The sequence below is a fragment of the Xiphophorus maculatus genome, chromosome 12, assembly GCF_002775205.1.
Source record: "Xiphophorus maculatus strain JP 163 A chromosome 12, X_maculatus-5.0-male, whole genome shotgun sequence".
Lineage (NCBI taxonomy): Eukaryota > Metazoa > Chordata > Actinopteri > Cyprinodontiformes > Poeciliidae > Xiphophorus > Xiphophorus maculatus.
This window is the reverse complement of record NC_036454.1, coordinates 7,981,846-7,997,987: the sequence shown is the minus strand read 5'-3', so window position 1 is coordinate 7,997,987 and position 16,142 is coordinate 7,981,846.

Here is a 16,142-nt window from a genome sequence, read left to right as displayed (position 1 = left end):
GATATGTGGAAAAGCATCCAATGCCCACTGTTGAGTATGGTGTGAGATTAGTGATGCTGTGGGCCTATTTCTCTTCCAAAGGCAATACAAACCTTTGCATCATGAGCTATTTGAAATACAATGTAATTTTTAATTTTCAAATTCTGTTGAAAACATGGAAGTAACCTATCCTCGTTTTACCTTTCATTTACTCTGTTACATTTACTTGAGATTTTTACTGCGCTATATGTTTTACTTTTACTTCAGTAATTTTATTAATATGAAGTATTGCTGTTTGTGTTAAAGTTTCATAAATGTTATATTGAAATAATCTGATTTTGTTATTTGTAATTATGCTCTTTATATTAATTACTTTCATTTTGGTCATTAAAATACCAACATTTCTATATACCTTCATATTTTAGTCCATCTGATGATGTAATTTTTAAGTATTAAATGATGAATGTTTTGATCATTTGCTCAGTACTTGAGTACCAAATACTTTTTAACTTTCACTTGAATAAAAATATGTTGAAGTAGAGCTACTCTTACTTCAGTACAATTTTTGAGCACTACGTATATTCTTCTCTGCACTGTGAAAAAAAGTCTCTAATTTATAGTAAAATACCAGCAGGTTACCATTTAAGTAATTATACAGTAAAATTTGTATAAATACGACTGGTGGTATTTTACAGTAATTAGAGACGGGGTTTTTTCTTCATAGTGTGCCTATAAGTAAATTAAAACAGAATCAGTGTTTGTCAATATTCCTCCAGTTGTAACTCTGTAGAAAAGCTGTGAGTTGAGCTAAAGATGAGGATAATCTTTAAAAATTGTGAAAAATATGGATGTTCCATCCTTCTGGTAGCCTGGTCCTATTAGCCAAAAAACATTGTACAAATTAAAAAGAAGTGGTGCCAATAAACGTGGAGGCTGCCGTGAATTTTAAAGACCTATTGCTGATGAGACAAATGAACTTTTTAAACCTGAAGAAAAACAGATGGTGAGTGATGCAAACTCTCATGCAAAGTCAGTGTTGGGAAAATGCTTAAAACTTCACAATGATGCATTGTTTTGTTGAAAAGTAATCACCATTTCACAGCTATTAGAAGTCATAAGATGAAACACAACTCTTTTATTCGGCTTAATGCTCACACAGCAGTAGTTTAAGGATTAACACCACTTTTTTATGTCTCCTGCTGGAAAAGGCATTTCCCACCATCGTGAGGTGGTCTTGTTCATGAGAGCCTTGAGGTGAAATTCAGACTGATTACAATCTTTTTCTCTTTTTTTTTTACTTTTGTTTCACCTTCATGATAACTATGCACGGAAGCTTCAAATAGTTATTTTCTTTTTGAGAGCAGGATTATGTACACCATTAACAGCTAGCTGGTCTGTAATTTACAAAAGAATTTTGTCAAGCCTCCAGCAGGTAAAAGGGGAAATTCGGAACAAAAGTCAGCCATATCTTTGATCCTGTGGATGCATTTATGAGAACGCAAAAACAAGAAGCCAAGAGCCTTAATTGCAGAAAGCAAACACTGACTTCCTGAGGAGTGTGTACGTGCAGCGCAGTGGGGGATTCTGTCATTTACATAAGGACGAGCAGGACCTGTTTCTGCACGCTAATGGTGCTTATTATCAAATTATAGATTATAAAAGATGAATAAAGTGGACGGAATAATTCACTTCTTATTTGCTTTAGATCTGACAATAATAGGTTGAAACATCTTTAAGGGATTTTTTTATGAATGCAGGAAGTTCCTCTCTCATCTTTAAATAAAAATAAAAAGTCGTCGTGAAAAGAGTGAAGATAAGGAAAACGAGACTAATACAATGATCACACAAACTTCTATTTCCTATTTTTAAAACCTGACTTTGAACACATCAAGAATTGTCCAAAAAATTATTTTTAAATGCAGTGTGTAAAGTTACACAGTGAACATCAAATCTGGGTTATTTAACATAAGATAAACAATTGGAGTTTCATTTTTCAAAGTCATTTTTTCACCATTTTATTCATTCTCATATCCAGCTTTTATTTTGATAATCCATTTCCCGTTATTGGCACGCAAGTAAGCTTTGATTAATAACTGCCCAATAATGTTTAGTTAGAGTTAGATACATAGCTTGCTAATTAAATAGTTAGTTTGAAACTCTGATATTTATAAAGGAATAAATAACTTGATGGAAGTTTTTTTGTATTTTTTTCTCTTTTATGATAGACTAAATAACCCAAATTATTGCTGTTAAAACAGAAAAAGAGGCAAAACACCGTTATAACTACATTTTTAAAACAGATATTACTATCAACACAAACTAAGTCAAAACCCAACACATATTATTATTAAACACAATAATTGTGTTCCTTTGCACAATTATTGTTATATGATCACATTGTGTTAAGCCCATCCCAAGCATCAATGGGGCAAAAAAGACATTTTGTAAGAGTTGATAGTATATTTTGAACTACTGTTAGCTGTGGGTGGTATTATAAAAAAAATTGAAAATAATAGGCCATAAAGGTCACAGGTTGGGCAAGTCGAGGGCACGTAGTACCAGAGGTGACCAATTTGAATTGAAGGAGAGACTTTGGGCCAGGCCTTCTCATCCAACATTAAAGTCTGACCTCCGGAAATGATTGTGGAAAAAAAAACATCCCATAAACATACTCCTAAATCTAATCTAAAGCCTTCCCAGAAGAGTTAATGCTGGTTCAGCTGAGAAGAGCATGCCAATATAATTTTAAATCCAATGGATTAAGAATAATATGTCAGTCAGGCAAGTAAATACATTTAGAAATATAGTGCATCTAGTGTAATATTTACTGATTTGCACTAAAGCTTGGACGCAGCTTGGACGGGTTGACTCTGTGGCCCTGTGGGATTGTGGGTAAATATCGGAGGTTCAGTCATGGGGATGAAATGTCCCCCATCTAGATCATAAGTTGATATACACTTATCCAGTTCATAGTTAATGCCTGGGCTGAGGGGCACTTTCTGTGTTTTCCCATTGCAAAACGTTTTATGACAAACATTTGCTGGAAAATAACTGGTTACATGAGACTTTGATGCTTTGAGAGTTTATTATCCTGAGACTAAACGTCTTCTCAGGGTTAGAACAATATAACTGCAAGCCCCAGTAATCTGCGTGTCTATGCGATGTTTGTTTGCAACACTAATCGCATAATTGCAGTTCATGGATGAGAAGGAAGAGTGAGGATTAGGGCACCTTTGTATGTTGCTGTGAACAGTGTGGGAGCTCATGACCCGATGCCACACAAAGAGAAAGGGAACCAGGTGGAACTGGGATAAAAACCACCTGTGAGCTTCAGGAAAATGTACACATCTCTCTACAACAAATGACAATGAGTAGAGTGCAATGTTAGACTGGTTCTCAGCAATTTTACAAGCCTTATGGTCTTTGACTACATTTAAAGCACAGTTTTCGAAACATATTGAATCTTATGCGATTTCTGTACCATACAAGCAACCTGAGAGCACACTATCTACCACATAAACTTTTCATAATGATAATATCACAACCACAGGTATGACACAATATCCCCTTCATAAACACAATCCTCCAGTTCTTTGTGATTTTTAGAATAAAAGTGAAAAGATTAACTTTGTACTATTGGCAAAGACACTTAAGCTATTGTAAGACAGTTTAATGATGGATACGTTTTTGATGGTTAAACAAAATTGTCATAGATACATAACATGTTATGTAATATTTTTGTAAATGGCCATATTAAAAATGTACAATGAATGTTTATTTTTCATAAAAATGGAGATCCATGTAATCAGATTAGATTTTACACATGCACAATTTATATTAGTGTTGTAGTTTGGCTGCCATCCAGAAGAGGGCTCCACTGGTAATCCTTAAACGGAGCCGGACAGTTGATACAGAATTAAAGATGGCGGATAATCCAGAACGGGTAAACTGAAACAGAGTCCGGTTTGGGGGTGGAAAAATGCACTTTATGCGATGCTGTTTTGAAATAGAAACACTCGACAAGTACCAGCCACTTCTCAATCAAAAAATACTGATTCGTTATGAAGGCGAAGGTGCGCTGACAGAAAAGCCGAGACTATAACGCTGAAAAATATGGGTGAAAAAATACATGACGCTAATTGATTGTCGTGAGATAATGCACTTCATGGTGCAAAGTTTTAACATTATCTAAAGCGCAACCACAAACAGTACTTCTGTATGAATATATCTCTACTCAGGCATATTTTACTCTTTTCATTCTTTATTTTTATATTCGGCGACCTAGATTCTTGTTTGGTTATATTTTATGTCTAAGTTTACTATTGTGATAAAACCTCATTTTTTTGTTTTTTTCAGCCAGTATTTAACCCAGTTAACACGAAATAATGTTGAAATTTAATGATGTGTCGTGTTGAAACAAAGTATATTAAGAAAAATGTAACCCTTCATGTTATGGAAAGACAGTTGCCCCCTTAAAACAAAAGAAAGCTATTTTTTTTAAGCGAATAGCCTCTTATCAATTCATTATTAGTCATTTGGTAAGATTGATCAACTTTAGATTAACTGATTAATTGATCATTTGCGTCCATAACTTGTATGTCTATGTGAATAAGAGTAAATTCACTATAAACTGAAATGTAGTTTTTCAAATACATCTCACTGGCTGTGTATTAAAAATTAAACATGAGAGAATCAAACATCTACTTTTTCGTAGAATTTTCTCATTAAGTTGATTTTCAGTGGTTAGCTTCTATCTTTCCAAATCATTCTCCGTGGTTAAAACTATCTTTATAGACCGCAGAGGACATTTTGTGACATTCTTACCGAACCCAGAGTAAAACTGCCTGTGAGATGCCAAAGTGGTAAAACCAGGAGGAATTTGTTTAATGTTGCCTATTCTTGTGTCTCCTTTCCAACTTTCTGCCTCCTCCCAATGCCAAAAATCTGATCAATTCCCCCCCTGACTTGGTTCAAAGATCTATACTCAGACTTACTCAGACTTCCAAGAAAAGCAGGTTTCTCACGTTCTACTTTTACTGCTTGTTTGCTCCATTTCCTCTGTCTGTTTAACGTCTCAAAAATGCATCCAGGACGAGGGCAGGGCTCTTTCAGAGTCATTAAAAGAAATGTGGGAAGTGCCAGGACTGGAGTGAAATGGACTGTGACTGGGGGAAAGTGACACACCTAACAGTAAAAATTAGGTGGTGGTTCCTATTCTGCAGGAAGTGATTCAGTGTTGGAGAATATGATGCTCTTTGGTGACTTCACCTTGTAAATGTTGGCATCCATGAATGGGCTTTTTAACTCTCAGATGTAACTCACTTTTATGTTCACAACCAAGATGAGGTCAACAGTAATCAAGACTGTATTTTTGCAGGTGTATTCAGAAAAGGCAAATTTTCCTAGCAAATGTTTAGCCAGACACAAAAATTACATATGAATTATATCTGCAGCCTGTGTTTTATATTTAACGAGAAGAGCTGTGATTAATAAAAAAAGAAAATTGTTTCAAACTTGGGAAAATGCCCTTTGGATTTCTGACACATGGCATGAAAGTTGGGTGTGTAGGAGTAAAACAGTCCTGGAAAGAGAGGAGAAGGAATAAAGCAGAGGAAAGTAAATTACATCAATATGGCAGAGGTAAAGGTAAAGCAGAATATTGGAGAGACTGGGTGTGAATGATGGAGGAAGCAGTGGAGGCAAAGTGGGATTATGCTCCATTGGGAAAATCCACATAAGGGAAAGGCCACATACTTCTCAAACTCCTTCACACACTGCAGTTCTTTTCCTGACTCACCACACTAATGTTTGGGAAACCAACATTTTAAGCAACACTTAATCCCCTTGGGAAGCCTTTTCATCCTAAAAAACAGAGCTTCTGATATTACTTTTTCCGTTAATCTACACGCTCCTCCCAAAACGGGGTTTTTACATAATGGCTGAGACTTTCCACAATGTAAACAGTCAGATGAATTCACAGCAGACAGAGCCCAGACAGTTAAAGGTGACATATTGTGCTTCTATGAACAGGTCAGGATAGCTCTATGGGCTACAAAAACATGTTCATCACATTTTTATGCACAAAATCATTCTCAGATGACGTTTCAGTCTGTTCAGTTCTGCCTATTCGGAGCTCCTTCCAGAATGAGCTGTTATAGGGCCTTGCGTCACTTTAAATCCAAATAATGTGCTGCTGGCCACGCCCCCAACTAAACCTTTACACTCACAGGTGAAAATGGAGGCAAACAGAGGCACAAATTTACAATTGTACATCTGTGAAAAGCAGAAGTAGAGCTTTCTGCACAACCAAAAAGAATGCAGCAAGTGGTTTCTTAATGGTAAGTCGACAACAAAACACTTTTCTTTTCACTTAACTCTTATCAGCTTGGGTTGTTAGGTAACAGTGCCGGTCAAATATGACTTAATGATTGGGAGGTATTTGAAACCTCTCATTTTTCAGACACCCAAAAACATTCATTTATTGCCCAAAAATGACTAGATGTTCTTTTTACGCACTTGGACTGTTTTCAGGACTCAAATAGAAGTATACAAATGTGCAAAATATGAATTTGGCATGATAGGTCCCCTTTTAACGCAGGTTGGTATGCAGAGAAAGGGATAAGCATCTCCTATAAGCATCTAATATTTAGGGAACAATAGATGGTAGATTGAGCTCATTAGACAAAATATAAATGCTTTTCTTGTGTAAATAAATCTTTTGTGTGGTTCTCTAAACTGCTTTATGTGTTAAATATTTTTTGCAGTTTCCAGAGAGGGCTGCTTGAAATCCAATGAACTGATCTTCAGGGTGAGTTTCCTTGGCTGTGTGCTCTCAAAAGAAAGTTAAGTTTTCTAACAAATCCACAAAAACAAAGTGATCCAAAATTGATTTTTAGATGAACAGTTGAAACACAAAAGCAAATTCTTTGGGATTAAAATAGCCATTTCCTTTCATTTTAGCAGTTGTAACTGCTTTGATAGCAAACACTCCAGTACAGTCATTTTAAAACTACAAACTAATTTAAACAACCAGAACTTGAAGGAAAGATAAAGTGAGAAACATTCAGAAAACAAGAACACATTGTTGGTTTGGCTCAAGGCACTTTGCAACATTTTTAAAACTATTTTAAAAAGAATGCTGAGATACAATAATGACAGAAAGTTCATCCCAGACAGACAGTGCAATTGTAAGAACTAGTTCAGTAATGTGCTGATTTTATTTTTCCTATCCCAGATTTTTAATTGACAAAATTTTGGGAGCAAAGAGTTTCAACAACGGGGGTAAAGTGAAGCTGGGGCAACAAAACACTTTGCCTTTGAGACTCTAATTCAACCCCCCTACCCGTAAACAAAGGGAGGAAGTGGCGCTGTGTGACTGGTTTGCAGTGACTTCCTGTTTGTGATTATGTGTCCAAAAACAGAACCAGGGTCTCTGGACCTCCCACGACTCTCCACTTGAGGCCAGGCAGCCGCTGACCCACTGCGTCTAGCTGTCCGCGCATTGTGCTCGGTAACCGGGGCGCCACAATACTGGGAAGCAGCTGCAGCTAACAGGAACGTGGCAAATGCATGGCATTCACCATCTATCGTTACAAGTTTAATGTGTATTATTAAACTAGTCCGGTCTTTTAACAAGCTGGCACAGACAGTGTCACTGTTGTACTGTGACCTTATTCAATGGAATATTTGGAAAGAATAGCGAAAGCAAGTGACTTTTAGTTAATTTAATTGAAGTTTTACAGAAATTTCAGGCAAAATATTAGAGAAAAACGCCCAGAAATGCAAGACTTATAACCGAATTAATAATTTTCAAAAAACATAAAAAAATTAATTCAAACATTAATTAAGGTATGACCATACACTAAAAATAATTGAAAGTTATCTAACTAACCAAATTAAATATACAAAACTGTAAATTGTAAAAATAAATAATTAAAAAAAGCCCAAAACAAATAAAAACATATTTGAACTGAACAGACTCATCAAAAGCTAACCTAAATTCCCCCCAAAACAAATCATATGATATAAAAATATAATTGTCACAATAACAAATTATGCTGGGTGAAAGATTGTCCCAGAAGCTATTTTGATAAACTATAATATTGTTGTTTTGAGATCATTTTCATATATTATAATGCTAATGGCGTCATAATTAAAGAAAACGTTGTCAAAGATCAACAAACTTTATATTCTAATGAACATTTAACACTGGAGCTGGAAGATATTTTACATGAAAATGATTAAGTTTGTTTTTATTTATCATGCGATTAATTGATTTATTCCTTATTATTTCAACAAAATCACCAGGTAAATGCAAAACTAAATTAAAACTCAGAATTTAAATAGAAAAAATCTTTTTAAACTCAAATTCTGGGAGAGTATTGCTGGGGTCTTCTTTTAATAATCACAATTATTAAAATTGTGATTATTTATAGCAATCATGCAGGTTCCTGCCTATCTCTAGGCATCTCTAGCATGACTGCTAGGCAGGAACCTGCAAGGACAAGCAGGTGTAGACAATAGATGGATGGACGGATGACTTTATTTATATACAAAAACTGTGGGAAAACTCTCGCTGCAGCAGTAACTAAGGCATTTTTTTCCAGGCTTTTAGAAGGTCAGGACTGACCTGTAGAAATCCAGCCCAGTCAATTTGAGATTTTCCAAACTTTCCCAACAAAACCTCTTTGCTTCCAGACTATCTGCTTCCCATAACCTTGCAACTGCAGGAAAACAGGAGCCAGGGACCCTCGCCTGCATTTCCTCACATTGGGAAACATAATCCACAATTCAGCTTTAAAGTCATTATCAGTCGTTAATAAGAACAATACAGCAACACCAGGATACATTAATCCCCGTTTGAAACACTAAGGAAATAATACAACTGCAATACAATGGCCAATTTTCCTTCCCTCAGCTCAGCTTTGGGCACCGTTCCTTTAAGAACTCTCTGTCCTGGATGTGAGGTGGATTTTGTTAAATGTATGGCCCTGAACATGGCAGCTTGGTTTAGTGGGAAAGAGGAAACAAGCAGCCTTTCTACGTTTCTCATACTTTGATTTTTATAGATAAAATGTGAAATGAAGCCTAGGCGCAAATTCAAACTGGAAGACTCTTTTATCCCCACCGGGACCCATTAATTGAAGCGACCTGCCCACAATCGTCGACCTATCAACGCCGGACCAAGCCACGTCACGTCCAATCATTGACCAAGTCCCAGCTGATAAGGACCTTCATTCATGGCGTCCTTCGCTCTCCAGCCGAGCTCAACCCACCACCACCCCTTCTCCTCCATTCGCCCGGTCCTGAGGCCCGCACCCTTCTTCAATCTCCACCACCAGTGCCGGGCCCTGGGGGATGACGTTCCTAACAGCATCGGGAATGCTCATCTGAAGCCTATCGCTAACGCTGCGATAACCGTTATCCCCAGCCGGGGCCCGAGCGCCAAAGACTTTAAATTCTGTTTGTCAATAAACTCTTCTAATTGTCTTCTTATCTCCGTCTCTCCAGATTGAACTAAAGTTATCCTGTTTCATCACTTTGCACAACATTGCTTCTGAAAAATTAATTTAAAAATGGTTTCTTCTTGCATTATTTAAAGGTGCTTAATTTTTTACATGTTATAAATCATTCTTAGTGGGATGTTAGTCTAAAAAGTTCTGCCTATTTTGATCTCATTTCATAATGAGCTGTTTTAGTGCGTCTTGTCACTTTAAATCCCAATAATTTGCTGATGGCCACGCCCCTCAACTCAGTGTTTACACTTGCACATGAAAATTGCTGCAAATGGATGCACAATGCTACAACTGTACATCTTTGAAAAGCAAAAGTGGAGCCTGCTGCACAACCAACAAGAATACAGCAAATGGTTTCTGTTTCGCCTGCACTCTTTTTCAGGAGGGATCGTCTCGAATAACCAAGAAACAGATTTAAAAGCAGTAATCCAATTTGTTCAAGCAAAAATAAGTAAAAATACTTTATGGAATTAACAGAGAAATAGTTCACCGTTTCCCTGTGACGTAATTTCCTTAACCTTACATATGTATGTACATGCGTGGATGAAAACAAGAACTTAACATAACAAAAACTTAAGCAAGTAAAAACCTGAACATGCAAACAAAATCCTACAACATTTTTGAAAGTCAACAACTAAATACTCGTCTCTTCCAACAGCCATTGCATATTATATACAGCGGTAAAACCAGCTGACCAAACGTCCTGTGGCTCTGCTAGGTGACAAGCTAGCTGTCACAACTGTACACAACTGTACAAGCTAGCTGTCACCTAGCTTGGGTTGCTAGGTGACAGGCTGAACTCAGCTGTGGTTGCTAGGTAACGGAGAAATGCCTGTCGAATGTGACTAAACAATCAGGATATTTTTGAAACGTCTCATTTTCCAGGCAGCAAAAAAAACATTAACTTGTTCCCAAAAACCTTCTGGGTGTTTTTTTAAAGTTGTTTTAGAAGCAGTAAAAATCCAAATAAAAGTATAAACTCAAGTCCCCTTTAAGTTTTTGCATATGTCATGATTAAAACGTTAAAAACACGAGTAAACATTTCCTTAAAATGATTCACCACTGAACCGTCTTAAATGTTTTTGGTTGGTCTAGCGAAACACATCACTTTTAAATGTGCTTTGAGCTCAGAAAAAAAACAAAACAAACTGAGCTAAGAAGTGAAAGTCCCTCAAGGACTGGGAAGTGATGAAGGTTGTACATTTTTTCCAGTCATTCACTTTTTAACAAGCCATTAAAACTGCAAGTGGTAAACAAGACTGTGTAATTAACATTAAAAACTGAGACCAACTCATTAAAAAGCATAGCTCCAGTAATTTGATGGAAAATAAACAAAATCACAATGTTCCCAATAAAGCAACAGGGAGCTTTGGACTATGAGACATCTGTGTTCTAATGGTTGACTTTATATTTAACTTTATCCAGTGGACTGTAATAGTATTCACCCTCCGTTTTTTGTGCTTATCATTGTTTAAAAGCTGATCATAACCATTTCACGACCATTCTATACATTTTTCCCCTTAATTTAGCGCGCACTGAAATGTGTTATAGCCATGACAGTTGGAAACTAGGCAAATCATTTTTTTTTTCTATTTGTTTTTTATCGCCCCTCAAGGGGTCTTTTTGTGGGCTCTAGTGTCAATTTTTCAAAGTAGGCTGACAAGAAAGGGGGAAGACATGCGGTAAACGTCGTCAAGTCCGGGAGTTGAACCCGCGACAGCCGCGTCGAGGCCACGTTGCCTCTGAATGTGGGTCGCACTAACTCCTCCGCCACCACGGCACGCCCAGCGATTAATTTTTAATATTAAAAATAAGTATTTTTGCAGATAAAGCACACTCCAACACTAAACTAACAAAATAGTTGCATACAAAATAGTTTCATATAATCAGCTTAATAGAGCTGCGATTAATCACGATTACATATGCTTAACTTTGTACGCTAGGAAATATACAAAATCCATGAAAATGTTTTTTTCTTAAACCAAACATTTCAGATTTCCAGGTTTTCATATTTTGGTAGGGTTTAAAAGAAATATATATTTTTTCAGACTTAATTTAAATACTATGAGCTGGTTGTGCTTTGGTGGACGGATAATTCACCGTTGCAATAAGTTGGCTTCATACTACATTGACTTTAACCAAACGTTTAATAATAACCATGCTTCCCTTTGGCTGAAAACGGTGTGAAGCTAATTAGCTTCACTGGTCCATACATCAGTCACCACGTCGTCCTGCTGTTGCTTTCCAATGATCACAACTCCTGATTGGTTGGCCCCTACCATTTTGTCCATTTTAATCTGTAAGTCAGGATGGTGACTCCCACTTCGACCTATAAAGGTCTGCAGTTTGTATCCCACACGGATAGTTTAGTACAATATACCAGCTGCTTTGTTCTGGGACTCCATGTTTTCCTTTCTTAGTGGCATCTTACGTGTAACTATAATATAGCACTGACAAATAGGAACTCAAATAGCCCCTTGTATTAAACCAATTTATTTAAAAGTGCCAAATTTAGATTTTTATTGCTGAACCAAAAAAATAATAATAACTTCTTTAAAAAAAAAAAAAAGAATTTTATTAGGAACAAGGAGCAGAAAGGTTGGACTGTTCAAGTTTATCTTATGACATTTATTATTTTAGCTAAAGGAGGCTAAAAGGAGGAAAATTACTGGATTGGTTTGTGGTAAAAGCCTGGAGAAAGCTTTAGTGGGGAAAGCTGCAGATGTTTGGTGAGGCCACTTACAATTAAAAGAAATTACAAGTAATTTGTACTTTTTCTCTAATCTAAAGCCTGACTTATTAAAAATTTGGATTCCTTCTAAATAATGCAGTCTTCTCAGCAGGTAAACAGATATAGAACAACTAAAATATAAACCATGTCTATTATTTATCATGCAAATCAAATATTTTTCAGTTTTTAGCAGAAATTAAGAAATATCGTTGTTGTTGCTTTGCACGACGTGGACTGAATAAGCATGACAGACTTGAGCGGATGTGCGAACATGCCCAGAATTGTCCCTTTATGCGCCACATCTGCCGCTGCAGGCCGGCGAGGAGACGGCCACCCACACTCCTCTCAAACAGAGGGCCATTTTGCAAAGCAGTATTAACTTTTTACACTCTTGGCATTAGCAGTGAATTCATATGTACAGTCAGTGCAGCCAGTTTAAATTATGTCACCAGCAGCTGCTGGGATCCTAAATGTTCAAATGCAACCATGAATCCTCCTGATGAACTGTACAATTGATTTTTGTTTAAAAAGGACCTTTTTAACACTGAACAGTCATGCAAGAGATTTTGTAAGGGTGGAATTATATTCAATAAATTAAAAAAAGTTGTTTTAATAACTAAATGAAACTCGTTACATAGATTAGTTACACGCAGAATCATGTTTTTAATACATTAATGTTTTTAATTAGGAAGATTTTCAGCTTACAGCTAATGAAAATACCACATTCAGTTTTGTGGTCTGCTTCAGAGTTTGATTACACGTTCACATCTCACCAAACAAACTGGACTTCCTGGAAATCAAAGCAGACTAAACAGGGCTGGCGTGAATGCACCCTTTTTGTGAAAATTGACAAAGACGGTTTTAGGTTTTAGTGACAAAACATTTTTGAGATTTGAGTTGTCCTGAGGTTATCAATATTATAATTTAACCAGAAAAGCTGGTTAAAATTCGGAACTATCACTTGAACTTGAAAGTATTTTGAAAGTTTGAGTTCTTCTATAAAAATCAGTAAATAAATCAAACGTTCTTGTGTAGACTACATACATAAGACGTAGATAAAGTAGCAAAACATATAAACAGATTAGTTCTCTCTTCGCCTCCTGACTATTGTCAAACAGAAAAATCATGACCATTATGTCTTTAGGACTGGCATGGATCGTAGAGCTTCTCACATGATTACATATGGATGAGGATGCAGGCCACAGCATCATCAGTCAGATTATAGTGTGTTTTCATCCAGCAATTAGCAGATGCTTGTTTTTTATGGTAATAAAGTGGAACAGGTCCTTCCATCTGTGCTGTATCAGTCGGAGGGAAAAACCTCAACCCCCCAGTTTAACACAATGAAAAGGAAATCAACACAAATCCTGTTTACTCTCCACAAAACAATGTGATGCAATAAACACATTTCCCCCATTTTCCCACAGTAAACAGAAGCACAATAGATATGTCAGTATAACACAGATTTTGTGAAGCCTGAAAAGTTTAAGAATAAATGTGAAGCTTATAAATAGCAATATTTGCGACTGTATTGTAGTGTTGTGTTACAGCGGTGCAGTTAGATCTGGCACTGGTTGAGCTTTAAGATGATAGTCACTGAAAAATGTTTTCATAATACTCATAAAATGACAAAATGACCCTGATAAACAGCTCAGTTGGACCTTGGGTCGAGCTCAGTGCTGAACAGTGTGTGTGGATCACACATCATCTGTTTATTTTTGATATTATGGTTTGTCAATATATTATTTGTAAAACTTTTCATATGAAGTACTCATAGTAACTAACCAAAGCTGATTATACACTTAATGTAACAAAGACAGTCAAACTCAACAATCTGCATTACAATGATCTTATGTGCCTCAATCAGTGTGGGTGTATATAATTTCATGTCTGCGGTTAACATCTTTCTCTTATTTTCATGTCTTCTAGCACACACTCGGTTCTGCATGCCTCTCCCCATGGTGGTTCAGTCAGGTAAAAATAATAAAACCCTGTTAAAACTAATTTTTTTAAAGAAATGTTCACATACTTATATCTCATCATTTTGCTGTTATCTTTCTGGGAAAGAAAGTGACTTAACTAGATTAGCTCCCATGACTACCTATGATACGCAGCTCTGCATTACGATGTCACCAGGTGACTCTGAACCCATCTAAGCACTGAACAGATTCTTAGAACAGATAAATGTGTGGATGTGACAAAACTTTCTCCAGCTGAACGGAAACAAAACTGAAGTTATTATTTTTGGACCTAAAGAGGAACAATTTAGAGTCAATGCACAGCTTCAGTTATTACAACTGAAAACCAGAGATCAGGGACAAAATTCATATGTAGTGTTGGATTCTGACCTGAACATTCAGAACCACATAAAGACAGTTACAAAGTCGGCCTTCTGTCACCTCAAGAACATTTAGGACTAATGTACCACCAAGATCTAGAGAAAATCATCCATGCGTTTATCTTTAGTCGCATTGATTATTGCAACAATGTTTTCACAGGTCTGCCTAAGAAAATCCATCCTCCAGCTGCAGCTGATCCAGAACGCTGCTGCTGGAGTTCTGACTAAAACCAGAAAAACAGAGCACATCACCCCATTGGCTCCCTGTAGCTCAGAGAATGGACTTAAAAATACTGTTGTTAGTTTATAAATCACTGAACGGCTTCGATACAACAGCATTAAAGATCTGCTGTTGTTGTATCGACATTCCAGACCTCTCAGGTCTTCTGGAATGTCGTTACAACATCGACATTCCATGTTGTATCGACATGGTGCATGTGGTCTGCAACAAATCTGCAACAAACACCAGAAAACTGAAAAACAGCCGAAACAGTTCCTATAAATCTAGACTAAAAACCCACCTGTTTGAAGTTGCTTTTGAAACATTATAAATGAAACAATCAACGTTCTGATGTGTAACGATGGCAAAATGTAATGTTTCAATTGTTGACTGTGTTTCTATGACTTTGTAATGTTCCTTTTTTTTACAATGTAAAGCACTTTGAAATGCCTAGTTGCTTAAATGTTCTGTACAAATAAGCCTGATTGATTGATAATTACAGGTATAAACCCCAATTAACCCTGTTTCAGTAAAAAAAAAGTGTGTTTACTAACTAAGTTGAGACGACTGACACCGATGCCCGTTGCTGCTGTTTCTAACTCATTGTGCTGCTCTTGTGGGCTCAATGTTGGTGCACAAGACGTAACCGACAGAATCCGGTTAAAGGATTTTCAAAATAAAAGATTCTCCATTTCTTGCGCGGCCCGGTACCAATTGGTCCACGGACCGGTACCGGTCTGCGGTCCGGGGGTTGGGGACCACGGGTCTAAACAGTTTTTGTGTCCAGAATGTGTGGGGTCTGCAGTGAGCTGCCATTTTTTTAGGCATGTATATCTCTTGGCTGGAAGGAAGGTCAGCTTCAAAGATGCTCTGTGCAGTAATTGTTTGTTCTAAGATAGTACTATGAGTTTTCTCTATAAAATTACTTCTCATTGGAGAAATCATTTGGATTAGTTTAATAGGTTAATAGATTCATACAAATCCCCTCCTTTGCTCCAGAGATGATATCAGATAATTACTCCAATAGAATGTAATGCCACATGCTGTAAATTTGTTATCGGTCTATTTTGTTTATGACTGTGAGGCTCCTAAAAGTGTATTCATACACCACCTGATGGGAATGTTCTCCAGCTTCTGCTGACTTTCTGAACTTACTCAGTGAAACTCGTTTTAGGCACCGTCAGCATTTATTTATCAGATCCTAACAGGTGACACAATTTCTTCCCAGCATTTGTCAGGGTGGGTGAGAGATGGGCAGATAAATGTGTGCAAACACAAGATTATTTGAATATCACTTGGATTCAAATCAGGTCATCATTTATGTTTTATTTACGTCTATCCATGTAAATACTGCTTTCT